Source organism: Lithobates pipiens, unplaced genomic scaffold (assembly GCF_037356315.1).
Source record: "Lithobates pipiens isolate NorthernLeopardFrog02 unplaced genomic scaffold, aLitPip1_a1.2 Scaffold_19, whole genome shotgun sequence".
NCBI classification, from domain to species: domain Eukaryota; kingdom Metazoa; phylum Chordata; class Amphibia; order Anura; family Ranidae; genus Lithobates; species Lithobates pipiens.
The window spans coordinates 422,111,036-422,128,897 of record NW_027507764.1 but is presented as its reverse complement, the minus strand read 5'-3'; positions in this window follow the sequence as shown (position 1 = coordinate 422,128,897).

Genomic DNA, 17,862 nt, shown 5'->3' with positions numbered 1-17,862 from the left:
TTGGCCAATCACAGCGCCGGCAGAGAGGAGAGCCATGATTGGCCATAGGCAATCATAGCTCAGGCTGTGTAGTACAGGTCCCACACTATATAAGTCCGCCAGCGCGGCGGCCTTGTGTAGTGTGTTGGCGTCTGTAGGAGTTAGTGGGTATTCTGCGTACCTCCAACACAATATACACCGATCGTTATCGGCCGATTTTTCGTTCTTGCTCTTCTGTAGTGGTTGTTGTCTGCGTGCCCTGACCGCAGTATACATCGCTATATTCACCTATATAGCTAGCTATATTTCTCTTTTTTAATAGAGCTTGCAGTCAGTGGTAGGAGATTGTGCGTGCTGTCTGCGTGCTCTGAACCCAGTATACACCGCTATATCCACCTATATAGCTAACTATCTTGCTCGTTTTAAATAGAGCTTGCAGTCAGTGGTAGGAGATTGTGCGTGCTGTCTGCATGCTCTGAACCCAGTATACACCGCTATATCCACCTATGTAGCTAACTATCTTGCTCATTTTAAATAGAGCTTGCAGTCAGTGGTAGGAGATTGTGCGTGCTGTCTGCGTGCCCTGAACCCAGTATACACCGCTATATCCACCTATATAGCTAACTATCTTGCTCATTTTAAATAGAGTTTGCAGTCAGTGGTAGGAGATTGTGCGTGCAGTCTGCGTGCTCTGAACCCAGTATACACCACTATATCCACCTATATAGCTAACTATCTTGCTCATTTTAAATAGAGCTTGCAGTCAGTGGTAGGAGATTGTGCGTGCTGTCTGCGTGCTCTGAACCCAGTATACACCGCTATATCCACCTATATAGCTAACTATCTTGCTCGTTTTAAATAGAGCTTACAGTCAGTGGTAGGAGATTGTGCGTGCTGTCTGCGCGCCCTGACCGCAGTATACACCACTATATTCACCTATATAGCTAGCTATATTTCTCTTTTTTAATAGAGCTTGCAGTCAGTGGTAGGAGATTGTTCGTGCTGTCTGCGTGCTCTGAACCCAGTATACACCGCTATATCCACCTATATAGCTAACTATCTTGCTCATTTTAAATAGAGCTTGCAGTCAGTGGTAGGAGATTGTGCGTGCTGTCTGCGTGCTCTGAACCCAATATACACCGCTATATCCACCTATATAGATAGCTATCTTGCTCATTTTAAATAGCGCTTGCAGTCAGTGGTAGGAGATTGTGCGTGCTGTCTGCGTGCTCTGAACCCAGTATACACCGCTATATCCACCTATATAGATAACTATCTTGCTCATTTTAAATAGAGCTTGCAGTCAGTGGTAGGAGATTGTGCGTGCTGCCTGCGTGCTCTGAACCCAGTATACACCGCTATATCCACCTATATAGCTAACTATCTTGCTCATTTTAAATAGAGCTTGCAGTCAGTGGTAGGAGATTGTGCGTGCTGTCTGCGTGCTCTGAACCCAGTATACACCGCTATATCCACCTACATAGCTCTTCTCTATTTGAGCCATCTGCCATCTGCAGGAGTTAGCGGAAGTTGTGTGTGCCTCCAGCACAATATACACTACCCAATTGCTGGTTTTCCCAACTCCCTTCAGGCCATTACCATGTCTGGAAGGCCAGCAAGGAGAGGCAGACAGGCGTGAGCCGATAAAAGAGGGCAAGCAGGCTCTGTGTCTAGAGACAACAGTGCTGGTCATGGACGCGGTGCATCGTCATCATCAGCACGTGGCCATGGGACACACTTGTCCTTCTTTTCGGCAGCTGGACATGTTGAGCCGCAACATGCCAACGACTTGGTAGAGTGGATGACCAAGCCCTCTTCATCCTCCTCATCCTCTCTCACCCAGGCCCAGGGTACTAGCAAAGCAGCTGCCAACGCATCGTCTTCCCTCCTCTCAATGTCATCATCAGTGACTCCTTCCCTAAACCCACCACGTCCTCCTGAGGAGTCTCCTGAACTCTTTGAGCACAGTGTTGGGTACATGCTCCAGGAGGATGCCCAGTGTTTTGTGGGCTCTGATGATGATACTCAGCTAGAGGAAGGCAGTAGCGTGAATGCAGAGAGAGGGGATGCTCAAGAAGGACAGCAATCTGGCAGTCATGTTCCACAAGCTGCAGCATACTGCCAGGTTTGCTCCAGCGATGAAGAGGGAGGGGATGATGAGGGCACTGACTCCACGTGGGTGCCTGGTAGGAGAGAGGAGGAGGAGGAGGAGGAGGCACATGTCCAACGAGGGAGGATGCCTTCCGGGGGCCAGCTTAGGGGCAGCACACCGACTGAATCACACCTCAGAGCTCCGCCTTTGCAGGGCGCTGCCTCTGCGCGTTATTCTAAAAGTTCTTTGGTGTGGGCCTTTTTTGAGATGAGTGCATCAGATCGCACTGCTGCTATTTGCAACATATGTCTCAAGCGTATCTCGCGTGGCCAAAACATCAGCCGCTTGGGCACCACATGCTTGACCAGACATATGTTGACCTGCCATTCAGCTCATTGGCAAAGGGTACCTCAAAGACCCACACCAAAGAACAAAGCGGACCTCCCCTTGCTCCTCATCAGCTGGGATCTCCAACCCCACTAGACCTTCAGTCCTCTCTGAAACCTGCTCTGAGAGGAATGAAGGTGTACAATTAGGTGTGTCACAGCCAAGTGCTTCCGGGCACTCTGCTAGCAGTACACCCACGTCCGATTATAGCAGGCAAATGTCCCTGCCCCAGCTGCTGGACCGGCGAAAGAAGTTCACTCCCAGCCATCCACATGCCCAGCGGTTGAATGCTAGCTTGGCTAAATTGCTAGCACTTCAACTGCTGCCTTTTCAGTTGGTAGACTCGGCCCCCTTCTGTGAGTTTGTACAATGTGCGGTTCCTCAGTGGCAGGTCCCCAAACGGCACTTTTTCTCACGGAAGGTGATTCTGGCTCTCTACCGGCATGTGGAAGGCAATTTCCTTGCCTCGCTGGACAGGACGGTCAGCGGTAAGGTGCATATTACGGCTGACTCATGGTCCAGCAGGCATGGACAGGGACGTTACCTGTTTTTCACGGCCCATTGGGTCACTCTTCTGGCAGCTGGGAAGGATGCAGGACAAGGTACAGTAGTGCTACCTTGCTACTATTGGTTGTGACACACCTCTCTCCTCCACCCCCTCCTCTTCTTCTTCCTCCATGGCCTTTTCCAGTGCTCTGTCCTCAGAACCAGCGGTGCTCCGTAGGCGTTCCAGGGGCTACACAAGTACGCAGGCAAAATTATGCCATGCCGTGCTTGCGCTGGTTTGTTTGGGGGACAGGAGCCACACTGGGGCGGATGTTTTGTCAGCTCTGCAGGGGCAGGCCGAGAGGTGGTTGACGCCACGCCAGCTTAAGCCAGGAATGGTGGTTTGCGACAATGGCACCAACCTCCTCTCCGCCCTCCGACAGGGACAACTGACTCACGTCCTTAATCTGGTGGTGCAGCGGTTCTTGGGCAGGTACCCAGGCTTACAGGATGTCCTGAAGCAGGCCAGGAAAGTCTGTGTGCATTTCCGCCGATCATTTAATGTCTGTGCTCGGCTGGCTGAGCTCCAAAAGGAGTTGAACCTGCCCAAGAACCGCCTTATATGTGACATGCCCACCAGGTGGAACTCAACGTTGGCCATGCTGCAGCGGCTGCACATGCAGCAGAGGGCCATCAATGAGTACCTGTGCGACTACGGCACCAGGACAGGGTCAGGGGAGCTCTTTTTTTTTCCTCACCACGCCAGTGGGGCATGATCAGGGATGCATGCACTGTCCTGTCACCGTTTGAGGAGGCCACAAGGATGGTGAGCAGTGACAGTGCATGCATCAGTGACACTGTACCTCTTGTCCACCTCTTGGAGCATACCCTGCGTGGAATAATGGACAGGGCACTTGAGGCAGAACAGAGGCAGGAAGAGGAGGACTTCCTTGCCTCTCAAGGCCCCCTTTATCCAGACAGTGTTCCTGCTGTGCCACCCATCACACAGGAAGAGGATGAGGAGGAGGAGGAGGAGGAGGAGGAGGAGGAGGAGGATGATTGTGTCAGCATGGAGGTGGAGGCTGGTACTCAGCAGCAGCAGTCTTGTAGGGATGATTTACAGTCCCAAGAAACCCGTGGACTTGTACGTGGCTGGGAGGAGATAGCTGTGGATCATGTTGTCCTTAGTGACCCAGAGGACTCCGGACCGAATGCCTGCGGAAGGATCCTCGTATTCTTCAGATCACGGAGAGGGACCATTACTGGCTGGCCACTCTCCTTGATCCACGGTACAAGGGTAAGGTTGCTGACGTTATCTTGCCGTCGCAGAGGGAACAGAGGATGAGACATCTCCGGGAGGCCTTGCAGAAAGGTCTGTGCAACGCGTTTCCAGAGACTGGGAGGTTACAAACTCCTGGTCCTGGACAACGTGTTGCTGAGGCATCGGTCAGAAGGAGCGGTGGAGAAGGTAGCCGTCTGACCAATGCTTTCAGGCAATTTTTTTTTTTTAACAGAAAAATTTTTTATTAGACAAATCAGCATTACATTGCAAACTACAGTAAATCCAATATTACACAGTTATAGAAAGAGAGAAGAAAACAAAAAACAAAAAAAAAAAACACCTTCATCCAGTAATCATTCTTAAATTAATAATCCAGCAGTACAGATAAGAGGAGTAGCCATTACTCTATCATAAATGCAGGCCATCCCCAGCGGAACTTCACAGTCATCATGCAGGTACCTGACATTTGCGCGAGCACGCGGAAGGGGGGGAGGGGGGCCAGGGAGGAAATGGTCGGGAGAGAGAACAGGCCGGTCAACCAGGGGGGGGATCCACCACCGTCTCAGTTCAACTCAAAGTTAGAGGGAGGGGGAACCAAGATCAGCAGACGCGTCTATCCAGGAGGACCAAATTTTATCAAATTTCCCTGGGTATTGTCTACTTGCATAGGTCAACTTATACAGAGGGAGCACCAGGTTCACTGATCTCCTCCACGAGGCAGGGGTAGGGGGGTCTTCGAGTTTCCATCTCAATAGAATCTCACGTCTGGCATAATACAATGCTAAGGTAAGGCACAATTTGCAGTACCTGTCCCCCTCAACGTCTGCCAAATGGCTCAATAGTAGGGTTTGAGGGTCGACCTGTAGGTTCGACCCGGTCACAGCATTTAGCGTAGAAACCACTTCCTCCCAGTAGGGCTGGATTTTGGGACATGACCAGACCATGTGCCAGAAAGTGCCCACCTCCTGTTTACACCTTTGACAATTAGGGTCCCTTTGGGGATAAATACGCGCCAGCCTCTGCGAGGTGAAATAGGCCCTATGGAGGAATTTAAATTGTATAAACCTGTCTTTCGCAGCTATCATTGATGGAATGTAAGAAGTCAGGCACTCCTCCCATTTTCAGGCAATTTTTTAGTCCGCAGCCCCAAGGTATGATCGGTTCCAGCGTCTGATTTACATGGTGCAGGAATACCTAGGGGCAAGGTCAGACTTGGACACCTTTCCCACCGAAAATCCTCTGGCTTACTGGGTCTTGAGTAGCCAGAGCTTGCACAGTATGCAATTGAGCTACTGGCCTGTCCTGCATCCAGCGTTCTTTCGGGACGCACCTTCAGTGCTGCTGGTGGCTTTGTTACCGATCACAGGGTGCGCCTGTCCACCGAATCAGTTGATCGACTGACCTTCATCAAGATGAATCAGTCTTGGATCACCCACAGCTACCAAGCACCTGAAGCTGATGTAACCAAATAATTTTTTTTGAAATATCACATCCCTTCAAGACTGCCTATGCTGATGCTGAGTGACTGTCCTGTTATGTTGATTGTCTATCCTCTTCCTCCTCCGCTGATATGTTGGAAGAACATTTTTGGTTCTGGGTGATGCCATCAGCCCAATTTTTCTGCCCCTGTTTAACAGGGGCGTTTAATTACAATTTTTGATGCAATGCTTTGCAGCAGAGCTAATTCCTGCACTAAAACTAGAGTATATGGGAGAGGTTGCAGTGTCGTGGCACCAGCACCAGTGCCTAAGGCCCAATTTTTCTGCCCCTGTTTAACAGGGGCGTTTAATTACAATTTTTGATGCAATGCTTTGCAGCAGGGCTAATTCCTGCACTAAAACTAGAGTATATGGGAGAGGTTGCAGTGTCGTGGCACCAGCACCAGTGCCTAAGGCCCAATTTTTCTGCCCCTGTTTAACAGGGGCGTTTAAGTACAATTTTTGATGCAATGCTTTGCGGCAGGGCTAATTCCTGCAATAAAACTAGAGTATATGGGAGAGGTTGCAGTGTCGTGGCACCAGCACCAGTGCCTAAGGCCCAATTTTTCTGCCCCTGTTTAACAGGGAGTTTAATTACAATTTTTGATGCAATGCTTTGCGGCAGGGCTAATTCCTGCACTAAAACTAGAGTATATGGGAGAGGTTGCAGAGAATTTTTCAGCCCCTGTTTAACACGGACATGTAATTACAATTCTTGATATAATATTTCACAGGAGGGCCCGGACTTATAGTGTTGTGGCACCAGCACCACAACCACCATAGGTCAATTTTTCTACCACTGTTCAACAATGGCATGTAATTACAGTTCTTGATATAATCATTCACAGCAGGGTGCTCCAGCGCCCACCAAGAGTAACTTTGAGGGCTTACAATGTTGTGGCAAAACCAACACCTTGTTCCGCCATTTCTGCAGAGCATATAGGGCAGGCCCCTACTTTCAAACATCCAACTTACAAACATCTCCTACTGCAAACGAAAGGAGACAACATCAAGTGAGATGAAAAAAGCTTAAAAATAGTTTTTTTGACTGGAGCTACACTTTAAAAATGTACCAGTTGAAAATTACAAACAGATTCAACTTAACACAACAAATCTACACAGTCCCTGTCTTGTTTGCACCGCCTGTATACTGCTGTTCTGAGTATATAGGGCCTGGGGGCCACACGTATTTCCTGTTTTTAATATGGGTACGGGGTTCCCCTTAATATCCGTACAAGACCCAAAGGGGCTGGTAATGGGCAGGGAAGGCTACCCATGCCATTTTACTCAATGATTTTCAACCATATTGCAGGAACCAGATATAACATTAAAACCGCAAGCAGTTTGAAATGACGTTATTTCCGTTAAATGTCATTTTGTGCAGGGACTGTTCTAAACACAGGAAACACGTGGCACTTCACAGGCATACTATAGACACCCCCCAGGCACGATATTTAAAGAAATATTTCACTTTTTTTTTCACTTTAATCATCATTAAAATCAGTGCTCCCGCCAAAACGGCCATTTTTAAAAACATTTTAGGCATTGACCCATGTCCCCTGGGGCAGGAGTCAGGTCCCCAAACCCTTTTTAGGACAGCATCTTGCATATTAGTTGTTAAAATTAGCACTTTTAATTTCGAACGTTCGAGTCCCATAGACTTCAATGGGGTTCTAACGTTCATACGAATTTGGGGTCCATTCGAAAGTTCTGGTGCGAACCGAACGGGGGGGGTTCGGCTCATCCCTAGTTCCCAATGACATAGTTCACACTAGTGCTGTCAGTTCCAGTGCATTCCAGTTCCAGAAAAAAAAGTAGAACATGCCGCACCTTTCCTGCACCGGTTTGTACTAAAACACAGTTAAACGCATCACAAACACACCAGAATGCACTGAAACACATAAAAAACACATAAAAAATGCACCGGATCCCAGTATAGTTAAAAAAAAATTAAAAAAGAAGAAAAAAACACCTGGAGCACATCTGGGAATGCTTTAAAAAAACGCCAGAACACGACAAAGACATGTTAAAAACACGCATGCAAAACACATCTGGAATGGACCTGAAGTTAATTTTTGTGCTGTGAACCATCCCTTACAGTATAGTCCAGTGCAGGAAAAATGCAGCACATTCTACTTTTTTTTCTGGAACTGGAAAGCCCTGGAATATACTTTGCATACATTTTTGATGCAGAAAAAAAGGCACTGGACTGCACATGGTGTGAACTGGACCTAAAGGCTAGTTTTTACCATAGAAACACAGTCTGGATGCGTTTCAGATGCTTTTATGCATGCCTGTTTTTGACGTGTTTTTAATGCGTTCCAGTGAGTTTCTGATGCAGTCCAGTGCATTCTTTTCACCCTCTTTTATCTTAACCTTAAGGCTTGGTTCACACCTATGCATTTTTTCCTGCATTTTCAGTTTTGCAGAAGCACAGTACAGTTCATTTAACATGGTTTCCTATGGGTCATTTTATGGAAAGGGCCAGGGACTTTTTATAGATTTTTGGTTCCATAGACTTCAATGGATCAAAAACGTGTATTGATAATGCAAAATTCACCTGGAATATGCAAACTGCAACCTGCATAGATGTAAAGCAGGCCTAAATAAGGACATGTGTGTTTCTGTGCATTTTTGGTGCGTTCCAGTGCATGTTTGATGTGTTTTACATCAATGTGTTTTACATGTTAAAAACACGCATGCAAAACACATCTGGAACAGATCTGGAGAGCATTTCAGTGGTGTGAACCATCCCTTAGGCTGGATTCACACCTATGCATTTTTAGTGGTTTTGCATTTTGCAGATTTGCACTACAGAACATTTACCATGGTTTTCTATGGAACATGTTCTGTAGTGCAAATCTGCAAAATGAAAAACAGCACTAAAAATGCATATGTGTGAATCCAGCCTTACTGCGTTCCAGCACAGTCCAGTGCTGGAAAAAGTGCAGCACATTCTACTTTTTTTTTTTCTAGAACTGCAAGCACTGGTGGGAACTATGCCATTAAAAACCATATAACCTACTTTCCATGCATTTTTGATGCAGAAAGAAAACACCCTGGACTGGACTTTTTTTGTCATCTGTGCCCCATTGTGGGAGATTTCCCTTAATTTTCTGTCTCCTAGCTAAAACAGAAAGTGAGAGGAAATCCCTCCAAATTAAGGGAATCCCTTGGGGACCCCAGGTCACCAGAACTAGTGACCCCATTGAAATATTTCCCCTTTATTAATTTTCTGGGAACAACGAAAACTGTAATATCTGAAAATATGATAATGATAAATAGGACTAATAAGAAGGTGAATCTCCATAATAGGGGCACAGACAGTGATACAAACCGAGGGGGGGGGGGGGGGGGTCTAATACATCTCCACTCTATCCAAAACATAAAAAAATAAATAAAAAGCCCTTAGTTATATTTTAAAGCAGTAGTAAAGCACCACTAAAATAAAAATAAAGTGTGCCCCCTACAGGGTTAAGTCATAATGTACTAGTATGCACCGCATAACAGCACAATATGACAGACTTACCTGTAAAGGGGATCTCTCCTGTGCAGCACTGTCATGGATCCCTGGCGCTGCTGTCTTCACCTGGTCTTCCTTCCCGGTCTGTGGTGACACATTACGTCACCCCTGCACATGCGCATTGGGAGCCCTTGGCTCTGGCACGGAGCTCTGAAGGTATGGCATGGGGATGTTGAACCTTCAGAGCACATGGCTGGTGATGGCATGGGCAGTGTCCCTTGGAGTGTCTGAATAACTGCAATTTAGTTATTCAGACTTTAGTAAAGTACAGTAAGGATTGTTAAACTTATATGCTGATAGCAGGACTTCTGTACACATACAAGCTGATTGCACACTCTATTTCCCAGAAGAGCTGACAAAGGGGTGGAAGCCTATATATTCTAAAGCCCAGAAATGTTTGGGGGGGGGGGCAAAGGAGACTGTGTGTGTGAGACGGCAATGCAGGACTCGGAGGACCCAGGCCGGATTGGGTCACACCAGAGAGCCAGAAAGAGGGACTGCAGATCTCTGGCATAGCTGAGAGGCAGGAGAATCAACTCTGCAGGCAGTCGGATCATGGTATCGTCATCGGTAGTGCTGGGACAAGGTCATCTAGAGCCCAGGGAATGCCAAATTGCACCTCTACCCCCTCCCAAAGATGTATGATTGTGTCAGCAAAAATTTCCCCCGCCAAGAAAATCAAGCACTAATCTGCATGCTTACCCCCTAAGCATAAATCCCACTTTCTCCCAGTACAATTCTGCCACCCCCTTGCTAAAGTCCCCCCCTAGCACAAATTTCCCCTCCTAGCAGAAATACCCCCCAATCATCTCTACTGGCACAAATCCCCCCCCCTAATCTCCTTGTGGTGAAGCCCCTCCCCACCTCACATGATACCACAGTGCCCAGGGCAGCTGCCCCTCCTGCCCACCCCTTGTCCCAGCCCTGGCCATCAGCATCGCTTCTACCACATAGGGACTATGAGAACCAATGGGCCCCACAACTAAAAGGTGTTCTCCTGATCAAGGTTTTACGATGGTGTCAGCAGGGCCTGTGCCCCCAGATCAGGCTCGAACAGACAGGGAACCCAAAATACTCAGCAGCTCCTGAGGGGGTAGCGCTACATAAGGATTGGTAATTAGGAAATATCACATTTTTCTGACTGGTTTGATAACCTCTTTAAGGCACTCAGAGGTTAACAAAGCTCAGTCCTAGGGGAAAAAAAGTCTGTATTATTAAAATATCAGACTCTGTCTGCTGGATTTTATGACATACTTTCCTAAATCCTAGACATTTTCTATAGAGAGGGACATTTCCTGTTTCCTTCTGCATTGTGTGCTGTCATGTTCAATGTTTCACTCTCCCACTGTACATTTACATGTTCATAAAGTGCACTGCCACCTTAACAGCATCATGGGCCCCTGGGCAAAGTAATGCACTGGGCTCCTACTAGGGAGATGGTGAGCTGTGCTGTGGCAAACAGTGGGTGTGGGTAAATGATGCTACCCACACACGTGGAGGAAAGTCCGCTCATTTTGAGCGCGTCTCCAGGTAGGCAGGGCCTGTGAAGGAGACGTCGCTGGCCCCGCCACCTGGTATGGACTAAAAGGGGAACCCCAACGCCGAAAAAATTCGGCGTGGGGGTCCCCCCCAGGTCCACATCAGACCCTTGTCCGAGCACGCTACCCAGCCGGCCAGGAAAGGGGGGGACGAGCGAGCGCCCCCCCCCTCCTGAGCCGTACCAGGCCACGTGCCCTCAACATGGGGGGATGCCTTGGGGAACGGGGGGCCGTGCGCCCCCCCAACCCAAAGCACCTTGTCCCCATGTTGATGAGGACAAGGGCCTCTTCCCGACAACCCTGGCCGTTGGTTGTCGGGGTCTGCGGGTGGGGGGCTTATCGGAAACCGGGAGCCCCCTTTAATAAGGGGGCCCCCGGATCCCGGCCCCCCACCCTATGTGAATGAGTATGGGGTACAATGTACCCCTACCCATTCACCTGTAAAAAAAAGTAAAAAAAAAAACACAAAACACAAGGGTTAAAATAGTTTATTGCACAGCTCCGGGGGTCTTCCGTCTTCGGGGGTCTTCTCGCCGGACTCCTCCGCTATCTTCTTCTAGCTCATTTACTAGCGGAGGAGCCCGGCTTTCTTCCTCGCCGCTGCCCTCTTCTTCCGACTTCGGGGGTCTTGTCCCCCTCTTCGGTTCTTCTTGCCGGGCCACCGTGCCTTCTTCTAGCTCTTTTACAGGCGGTGGCCCGGTCTTCTGTCGCCGCCTTCTGTTCTTCTCTTCAGATGTTGCCTCGTCGCCTCCTCCGCTCACAATGGCACCGACGCGACGCGCGGCGACTTATATAGGGACATCACCGGATGATGTCCTCGCCCATTATGGTGTCACAGTCCCAGAGGATGGTGGGACTGTGACATCATAATAGGCGGGGACATCATCCGGTGATGTCCCTATATAAGTCGCCGCACGTCGTGTCCGTGCCATTGTGAGCGGAGGATGTGACGAGGCAACATCTGAAGAGAAGAAGAGAAGAACAGAAGGCGGCGACAGCGGCGAAAGAAGACCGCATGTAAAAGAGCTAGAAGAAGGCACGGTGGCCCGGCAAGAAGAACCGAAGAGGGGGACAAGACCCCCGAAGAGGGGTACAAGACCCCCGAAGTCGGAAGAAGAGGGCGGCGGCGAGGAAGAAAGCCGGGCTCCTCCGCTAGTAAAAGAGCTAGAAGAAGATAGCGGAGGAGTCCGGCGAGAAGACCCCCGAAGACGGAAGACCCCCGGAGCTGTGCAATAAACTATTTTAACCCTTGTGTGTGTTTTTTTTTTACTTTTTTTTACAGGTGAATGGGTAGGGGTACATTGTACCCCATACTCATTCACATAGGGTGGGGGGCCGGGATCCGGGGGCCCCCTTATTAAGGGCTCCCAATGTTGAGGGCACGCGGCCTGGTACGGCTCAGGAGGGAGGGGGCGTTCGCTCGCCCCCCCTTTCCTGACCGGCCGGGTAGCGTGCTCGGACAAGGGTCTGATGTGGACCTGGATTTTTTTCGGCGTTGGGGTTCCCCTTTAAGTCCATACCAGGTGGCGGGGCCTGCGACATCTCCTTCGCGGGCCCCGCCTACCTGGAGACGCGCTCAAAATTAGTGGACTTTTCTCCGGGTGGGAAAAGTCCGTTCATTTCAAAAGTACGGCGGACTGGAACACACACGGCCGGATTGTCCGCCGAAATGCAATTTCGGTGGGAAAATTGGAGTGCAAAAATACTTTCTAAGTCCGCCGTACTTTCGGGTAAAAAAAGTCCACCGGAGGCTACACATGGGGGGATTGTCCGGCGGACTTGAGTTTGCCGGACTTTTCCACCCGATTGTTTGATCGTGTGTACGCGGCATAAGGGACACTTATTTTTGTTTTTCCTTTTTCATATATATGTTCACATTGAAATTGTCTAATTATTATTTGTGTTATTTGTTAATAACTGTGATAATTTATGTCATGTAAATTATATGGGACATACATGTGATAGACACATTTGACCTGTACACATATGTTTTTCATTTTAGCGCAACACTTTTCCTTTATAAGGAACTTATATAACGTCATCAATTTTACTCAGCAATTTACGTATACATTGTACATTCCCACCAGTCCCTGTCCTCAAGGAGCTTATAGTCTAAGGCAGTGTTTCTCAAATCCAGTCCTCAAGGCACACCAACAGGTCATGTTTTCAGGATTTCCCTCAGATGAAACGGCTATGGTAATTACTTATGCAATGAAACCTGTGCAAAATAATGGCGAGCTTGAAAACATGACCTGTTGGGAGCGCCTTGAGGACTGGCATTGAGAAACACTGGTCTAAGGTCCCTAAACTCACATTCATGCATACACATACTAGGGCCAGTTTAGACAGGAGCCAATCAACCTACCAGCATGTCTTTGGAAGGTGGGAGGAAACCCACGCAGGCATAAGGAGAACATGCAAACTCCAGGCAGGTAGTGTTGTGGTTGGGATTTGAACCAGTAAACTGTTTGCTGCAAGGTTAAAATGCTAACCGCTACACCACTGTGCTGCCCAATGAAGCCTTCTTTTTTTATTTTATTTTTTTAAACCAGTTGATGAATGTATAGGCTACCTTATCCTTTTGCTGATCTACTTCAGCCTTTTTGGTACACCAAATGCAATGTGATTTTGCCACAATTGTCGCATGGCAAAACATGAGTGTAAAACCACGCCTTGCTTAGGGCCAAACTTGGTCCTTGTGCTTCTTTACTCTGACAAATGTGCATACGGCAGCCCATTTAAGTGAATGGGCTGCCCTATGAGTGACATGCGGAATCATATGAAAATCCCCCACACAAAATTGCTAGTGGGAAAGCAAAGTGTAAACGGGGCCTGTGACAGGAGGGCCCATGGAACCCAGAATCACTTGGAGAGGTTGGGAAACCCTTGTTTCAGTTCCCCATGCACCTCCTATATCTAAGCCACCTTGTGTCCATGAGAGGCACAGGGTGAATGAGAAAAATGATGGACAGCTGTTTAACCACTTCAGCCCCGGACCAATTAACAGCCTAAGGACCAGAGGTCTTTTTACAATTTCGCACTGCACTGCTTTAACTAATAATTGCGCGGTCATGCAATGTTGTACCCAAACGAAATTTGCGTCCTTTTCTTCCCACAAATAGAGCTTTCTTTTGGTGGTATTTGATTGCCTCTGCGATTTTTATTTTTTGCGATATAAATGGAAAAAGACCGAAAATTTTCAGAAAAAATGATATTTTCTACTTTTTGTTATAAGAAAAATCGAATAAACTAAATTTCAGTCATACATTTAGGGCCAAATGTATTCAGCCACATGTCTTTAGTAAAAAAAATGTCAATAAGCGTATATTTTTTGGTTTGCGCAAAAGTTATAGCGTCTACAAACTAGAGTACATTTTCTGGAATTTACACAGATTTTAATTTATGACTGCCTATCTCATTTCTTGAGGTGCTAAAATGGCAGGGCAGTACAACCCCCCCCCCCCCCCAAATGACCCAATTTTGGAAAGTAGACACCCCAAGGAAATTTCTGAGAGGCATGTTGAGCCCATTGAATATTTTTTTTTTTGTCCCAAGTGATTGAATAATGACACAAAAAAAAAAAAGTTTACAAAAAGTTGTCACTAAATGATAAATTGCTCACACATGCCATAGTTATATGTGGAATTGCACCCCAACATATATTCTGCTGCTTCTCCTGAGTACGGGGATACCACATATGTGGGACTTTTTGGGAGTCTAGCCGCGTACGGCTCCCCGAAAACCAATCACTGCCTTCAGGATTTCTAAGGGTGCAAATTTTTGATTTCACTCTTCACTACCTATCACAGTTTCGAAGGCCATAAAATGCCAAAATAACACAAAACCCCCCCAAATGACCCCATTTTGGAAAGTAGACACCCCAAGGAAATTTCTGAGAGGCATGTTGAGCCCATTGAATATTTTTTTTTTGTCCTAAGTGATTGAATAATGACATAAAAAAAAAAAAGTTTACAAAAAGTTGTCACTAAATGATATATTGCTCACACATGCCATAGTCATATGTGGAATCGCACCCCAAAATATATTCTGCTGCTTCTCCTGAGTACGGGGATACCACATATGTGGGACTTTTTTGGGAGTCTAGCCGCGTACGGCACCCCGAAAACCAATCACTGCCTTCAGGGTTTCTAAGGGTGCAAATTTTTGATTTCACTCCTCAATACCTATCACAATTTCGAAGGCCATAAAATGCCAAAATAAGACAAAACCCCCCCAAATGACCCAATTTTGGAAAGTAGACACCCAAAGCTATTTACTGAGAGGCATGTTGAGTACATTAAATATTTTATATTTTGCCACAAGTTGCAGGAATATTACAATTTTTTTTTTTTTGCACAAAGTTGTCACTAAATGATATATTGCTCACACATGCTATGGGCATAAGTCAAATTACACCCCAAAATAAATTCTGCTGCGAGTACGGGGATACCACATGTGGGGGACTTTTTGGGAGCCTAGCCACGTACTGGACCCCGAAAACCAAGCACTGCCTTCCGGATTTAAATATAAAACGCTCCCAAAAAAAACTGTTAGCGATCGCAGGGATCAGGCCTGACTCTGCGATCGCTGTACTTATGTGTTTAGTGTTTTGTAAGTAACAGTGATCGATCGATACTGCACTTGGGTGGGCTGGGCGGAGGGGCAAAACGCAGGTGCTAGCAGGTATCTGGGCTGATCCTGCTAACAATGCGTTTTTTTGTAACTCTAAACTGCTGAGGACGCTAGTATAGATCTGATCAGATCAGATATTGATCTGTTCAGATACTATACCACTACGGGAGGTTTATGCTTTGCACGTGGGTGTTAGCGGTACTGGCACTAACCTAGCGCTGCCTGGGGCGACACAGACCCTGACCCTAAAACCTAATTGATATCACCCGCCGGGTGATCAGGGGGTTAAACCTTTATTGGGTAATAAATGGTGGGTTCCCTGATGCTATAAAAAGCAAACTAACCAGAGTCACCCGTAACACTTATACGGTGATCACTGGTGAAAGGGTTAACTAGGGGCAATCAGGGGGTTCAAATTTTTATTAGGTAGTATATGGGGGTCCCTGGCGCTATATAAAAACCTGACAGGAAACCTAAATAACTAACTGGCTAACCAGCGTCACCAGTGACACTTATACTGTGATTGCTGGTGAAAGGGTTAACTAGGGGCAATCAGGGGGTTAAAACCATTATTGGGTAGTATATGAGGGTACCTAGCGCTATAAAAACCTGGCGGTGAACCTAAAAAAATAACTAGCTATCTAGCGACACTAGTGACACTAATGCAGCGATCAGAAAAATTATCGCTTAGTGACACTGGAAAAAGGGGGTGAAAGGGTTAACTAGGGGCAATCAGGGGGTTAAAACCATTATTGGGTAGTATATCGGGGTACCTAGCGCTATAAAAACCTGGCGGTGAACCTAAAAAAAGAACTAGCTACCTAGCGACACTAGCGACACTAGCGACACTAATGCAGCGATCAGAAAAATGATCGCTTAGTGACACTGGCAAAAGGGGGTGAAAGGGTTAACTAGGGGCAATTAGGGGGTTAAAACCATTATTGGGTAGTATATCAGGGTATCTAGCGCTATAAAAACCTGGCGGTGAACCTAAAAAAATAACTAGCTACCTAGCGACACTAGCGACACTAATGCAGCGATCAGAAAAATGATTGCTTAGTGACACTGGCAAAAGGGGGTGAAAGGGTTACCTAGGGGCAATCAGGGGGTTAAAACCGTTATTGGGTAGTATATAAGGGTACCTAGCGCTATAAAAACCTGGCAGTGAAGCTAAAAAAATAACTAGCTACCTAGCGACACTAGCGACACTAATGCAGCAATCAAAAAAATGATCGCTTAGTGACACTGGCAAAAGGGGGTGAAAGGGTTAATTAGGGGCAATCAGGGGGTTAAAACCATTATTGGGTAGTATATCGGGGTACCTAGTGCTATAAAAACCTGGCGGTGAACCTAAAAAAATAACTAGCTACCTAGCGACACTAGCGACACTAATGCAGCGATCAGAAAAATGATTGCTTAGTGACACTGGCAAAAGGGGGTGAAAGGGTTAACTCTAAGGGCAATCAGGGGGTTAAATCTTTATTGGGGGGTGGTAGGGGGCTACCCTGTACCTAACACTAACTGCCCTGACAGTTTTTACTTTTACAACTGACACTGAATGCAGTGATCAGTAAATAAATGATCACTGCAATCAGTGACACTGTGACTGGGGGGGGGCGGGGGGACATTGGGGGGCGATCGGGGGGGGTTTGTGTGCCTATGTGTTATTTAGTGTCAGTGTAGTGTTTGGTGCAGACTTACTGTGTCTTCTCCTTGTAGTTCGGTCAATAAGACCGCCCCGAGGAGAATGACATCACTTCCTCCCTGCCTGTGTATACAATACACAGTAGGAGGAAGCTTCTCATTCGCCAGGAGCGATCATCCCGGATCACTCCTGAAGCGAACCGGACCACCGCATCCAGCGGGAGGGAGTCCGATCGGACCCCCCACCCGCTGGAAGGCAAGCACGTACATGTACGTGCTTGTGCCTGTACATGCCATTGTAATGACGTACATTGGCATGCGGCGGTCCTTAAGTGGTTAATGGACAATGAGAAGGTAACAGTAATATTTATCCACAATATCTTCTAGGATATATATAAAGAGATGATCACAGGTCTCCAGAGCTGGGTAGAAGCCGGACAGTCTACTGTTTGTATTGTTAATTGTAATTAGCTTCTGCTATTGTGAGAAGGTTTTCTGTGTTTCTATTTATGATCATGTTGATTGTGTCTTCTGAGCTAAAAGACAGCAAGTCTGTCCTGAGGGGTCATGCCTCTGAGTCACCTAGGCTGTCTAAAGTATTTGTAATTAGTTCATGTTAATTAGGCTTCTGGTTACAGTTTGTATTGTCATCCTTGTGTAAATATTTGTGTGAAATCTCAAATAAAGAAGGCTATTCCTGATGTACTCCAAGACTGGTTTTGTCTGGTTCTTGGGGGTTACTATAGCCAGATACATTGGACTCATGTTCTAGGACTTAGAAAGCGATATACTGATGGAAGCACTCAAGCAGAGTATGGGAC